The sequence below is a fragment of the Helobdella robusta genome (genome assembly GCF_000326865.2).
Source record: "Helobdella robusta unplaced genomic scaffold HELROscaffold_14, whole genome shotgun sequence".
Taxonomy (NCBI): Eukaryota; Metazoa; Annelida; class Clitellata; order Rhynchobdellida; family Glossiphoniidae; genus Helobdella; species Helobdella robusta.
The window spans coordinates 1,791,541-1,796,540 of record NW_008703782.1 but is presented as its reverse complement, the minus strand read 5'-3'; the positions used below and the strand labels follow the sequence as shown (position 1 = coordinate 1,796,540).

Here is a 5,000-nt window from a genome sequence, read left to right as displayed (position 1 = left end):
GTGAAATAGAATATTTATACAAAGAACATTATAGAATCAAGTTCTGTATTTTCTTTGCAAGATGAACTTTTTGTAAGCCTTTCTCTTCATGTATGTAATTAGAAAATAATTCACTCGAGATCTTAGAAACGTTGTTTTGTACCCTGGCTGATTAAACACCCACACACACATACACACACAAACACATACACACACACAAACCCAGACATGCAGAGTACTTAAGTAGCGTTTCGTACATACACCTCGACTACATCTGAACTAATAAAATTAATTAAATGCACGCGTGTCTGTCTTTGATGAGGGGAATGCATAGAAATTTAGACGTTCACTTGCATCTTCCTTCGTTCCTTTCTTCATTCATTCATTAATTCATTCATTCATTCATTCATTCATTCATTTTTCGTCTACCTATCTGATTGTTTATTCATTAAACCATTTTTTGACTCCGTATTAACGAAACGAATTGCTGAAATACGAATGCTGTAATTAAAAACAAATAAGAAAAAAATGACAACCGATGATGGCGACATGGAAATGGTTATAAAAAAAAATTTGCACGTACGTGTACCCGCATATTAATAAATTAACATGTCTAGTCTAGCCATCAACTGATTAACTAACCAACCAACCAGCCAACAAACCAACCGACCGACCGACCACCAGTCAACCAGTAAACCTTAACCCTAACCAACCTACCGACCACCAATCAGCCAGCCAACCAACAAACCAACCGACCGACCGACCACCAATCAACCAGCCAACCAACAAACCAACCAACTGACCGACCACCAATCAACCAGCCAACCAACCAACCAACTGACCGACCACCAATCAATCAGCCAACAAACCAACCAACCAACTAATTACTTACTTAATTTGTTAAGAAACCAAAAAAAGTAACGAAAACCTTCAAAACTAAGACGCCAGTGCTCAATAAATCCCGCTCTTGTATCTCTTAATATAAACAGAAATCTTTCTAATGTAAATAAACAGGTCGTGGGCGACCAATTTATTGAGTAAGGTGAAGAACATCATTAATTCGGTGAACGAACCAATGCGTGGCGAGTGAACGAAGAGTGAACCATTGGATGAACAAGTGGATGAATAAGCGATGAAGTGATGAACATCATTAATTTATCGATTGAGTAAACTAAAAGTGAACATTCATATATGAACAGATGGATGAACGAGTGAGTGAACAAGTGAATGAACCCGTGTACGAACAAGTGAATGAACCTGTGTATGAACGAGTCAATGATCGTTTACACCAACATTTCTGTCAACATCTGACCGCTTCTGCAAGTAAATTAATCAGTGAATTCTGATTGGTTGGACGACTCGGAGTCAACGTGTTGGGTGATTGGAGGAAGGATAAAATTATGAGGGATGAAGTAAAAATGGTGAATGAACGAAAGAAGAAAACGAAATGATAACAACAAATGAATGAAGTGAAACAGTTTTTTGAAAAGTAGAACGCAACCACAACTAAGAAAATTGTTCACATGGACACATTTTCTTTAGAATTATTTCTTCATTTAATAATAATAGCAATAATAAAAGTAATAATAATAATAATATTTTTAATATAAACCATCGTTAAAATAATTACCTCTATTATAAATCTAATCATTATTATTATTATTATTATTATTATTATTATTATTATAGTGCATATTTTTTAAAGCGCTCAATTTTAAAATTTGTATAGCGCTCGTTTCATATTGCTAGGCATAATTATACGATTTCCATTGCCATCATCCGCTAGAAGAAGAAAAAAAATTGTTTATATTTCGCTGGGATATAATTAAGCTTTTTTAGTTTCTAGTAATTGCTCTATGTGGATATATTATTATTATTATTATTGTTGTTGTTGTTGTTGTTGTTGTTGGTTTCGTTGATGTTTTTGGCGCTTATTATGTAGCTTCGATTCTGTGATTTTTATGAAGTTAAAGAAGTTTTGCTAAACAAGTTTTTCATCATCTGATTATTATTATTATTATTATTATTATTATTATTATTATTAATCATCGTGATCTCGCATTCAGTCATTTTATTCGTAGTTGAGTTTAACTGAACTGTGTCATCATGACTATTGATGGCGGCGTGATGGCTCAATGGTTAAAGGCGCCTGGTCTTGCTATTCCTATGACTGGGTTCGAATACAAAGAGATCCCCGCCTATCATATGCAATGTGTATGATGCGTGGTTTGCACGCGTATTCATATACGCTGTGTGTGTTTGTCGTTGAAACCTCTGAAGCAAACGCAAAAAAAAGAGAGAAACCTTTAACCTTTATTAAAAACATCATGTAAACATAATTTCTACACTACTACTACTACTACTACTACTACTAGCACCATCACCGTCGTCGTCATTATCGTGGTCCTTTTCACCATCTGTTTATCATCTTACTATTACCACACCATCCTTTGTAAATTTCTTTCACTCCCTCTTGTTCACAGATCTCCCTCTCACACGCGCACACACACACGCACGCGCACGCACACACACACATATTTATAACTACTTACACGCATACACAGTTGCAAATGCTCACTCGCACACGCACGCACAAACACACAAACACAGACACACTAACATACATACACGCACTACTAGCCCAGACAAACAGTTTACACACTCACATACACACACAGACATACACACACATAGCAACAAACATGCACATATCATAGAAAAACAACACACACACAAAAACTTTGAACACTTTCAGTGCAAAATAATATTACTAATATATAATCTAACAGCAGTAATGGTAATAGTTGTGAAATTAGTAGTAGTAGTAGTAGTGATGGTAGTAGAAGTAGCTGCAAAAAATGGTTGTACTAATAGTATTAGTGGTTAGTATAAAGCCCGCGGTAGTAGAAGTAGTAGTAGCAGCAGTAGTAGTGATAGTAGTAGTAGCAGTAGTAGTAGTAGTAGCAGTATTAGTAGTAGTAGTAGTAGAAGTAGTAGTAGCAGCAGTAGTAGTGATAGTAGTAGTAGCAGTAGTAGTAGTAGTAGCAGTATTAGTAGTAGTATTAGTAGTAGTAGTAGTAGTGGTAGTAGTAGTAGTAGTAGTAGTGGTAGTAGTAGTAGTAAGAAGTGCGTTTTCAGTTTCGTGCCTATGTGATCTATGGAAATTTCCCCCAGTTGCACTGTTATCTATGCCTTCCCATCTATATTTTTTTCATTTCAAACATGCATCATACACACATCTGCATGTCATTGGCTTTCCTTTATCTACTTTTTATTCTTTGTTTCATTTGAAAACAGTTTTCTGGTTACTTAACTTTCAAAAATTGAAATTTTTGCTGGTAGGCTTTGTCCTTGGGCAATAGTTTTTTTTAATTTATTTCTTTTTTTAAAATTAATTTTCGATCAATTTGTTTTATTTTAGCTGGTTCTTTCATACTGAAACTACGAACAGTTACATACATGCATGCATACATACATGCATGCATACATACATGCATACATACATTCATACGCATGTATACATACACACATACATATACACACTTTCAAACACAAACATACACATATACATACATACATTCCTACACACATATATACACATACATAAACACAATCACACACACATACATATGCACACATATGCATATTTTTTATGTATTCATTTATTCATTTAGATATTAGTCTGACTTGATCAAACTCTTAGTTTGTCGGAGTTTGATTTGTAGAATAGCGAAACAATATTTTTTTTTATTATGGCTAACACAGACTGACAAAAAGGAACACAGACACAGATGTGTACACATGTATACATAAGTCTTTATGAACACACACACACACACACACACACACGCACGCACGCACACACACACAAGTACTTAAATAATGAACCCTGAAGAAAGTGAAATTAATTGTTATATGCTAAACACAGCACATGTCTTGGTACTTTACACACACACACACACACACACACGCACGCACACACACGCACACACGCACATACGCACACACATGCACTTTTTGTTCAATAAGGATAATAATAATAATAGTAGTAATAACAGTAATAGTGTTGTTATTTATAATCATGAATATTATTATTGTTGTGGCATGTTGTTTCTCAGGCTAATATTTTAAAAATTGTTGTTATTATTATTATTATTATTATTATTATTATTGTGAAATAAAAAAGCGAAATGATTAAGTTGAAGAATGAGAAGGCTGGTGAACTTTCGTTAGTAAAATAAACTTACTTTACTGTGCTACAAATTTCCATTTACTTAATTAAACTTTCACTTGTTTTTTAAACTTCTCCTCTCTCTCTTTCATTCTCTTTCTCTCTCTTTCTCTTTATCTTTCTCTTTATCTTTCTCTTTATCTTTCTCTCCTCTCTTTCTTACTTTTGGTTACCATTTTCTTCCTCTTTATCTCTTTTTTTTAACTTTTTTCTTATTTTTTCCTCCTTTTTTCCTCCTCTATCACTGATTTTGTCTTTCTCCGCTTATATTTTTCTATCTGTACGTTTATCACTTTTTGTCTCTCTCTCTCTCTCTCTCTCTCTCTCTCTCTCTCTCTCTCTTTCTTTCTTTCTTTCTTCCTCCCAATCCTTTTTTTCAACTTTTTATGACCTTATCTTTCTTTTTACTGTTGTTTCTTTGTTATTTTATTATTCTGCTATTTTAGTTTTCATTTTACTTTGTTTCTTCCATAATTTTTTTCAACTTCTCATTAACTTTATTTGAATTTCTTCATTCCATTTGGGAAATTCCCAGCAAATAACCAAAAAAAAGTTTCCCGATAGGGCGACATTACATGTTGATGTGAAATACTTTTTCAGTTTCTACTTTCTTGCCTCTTTTTTCTTTATCTCTTTATTTCTCTCTCTTTCTTTTTCGCTATCTTTCTCTCTCTTTCTCTCTTTTTCTCTCTCTTTTTCTTTCTCTCTCTCTCTCTATCTCTCATGACATGTTGACGTAATTTTTTGTTTTGCGTTTTAGGTTGTGTATGTATGCTGCAACATTGAGGCT

General features: G+C 33.8%; 1 protein-coding gene across 1 annotated transcript in view; it reads left to right on the top strand.

Moving 5' to 3' along the window:
* The window catches only part of HELRODRAFT_146499 (hypothetical protein), a gene marked incomplete at both ends in the record, with an annotated part of 12,112 nt that overhangs the window by 336 nt on the left and 6,776 nt on the right, over positions 1-5,000 (top strand). The window lies entirely within an intron of this gene.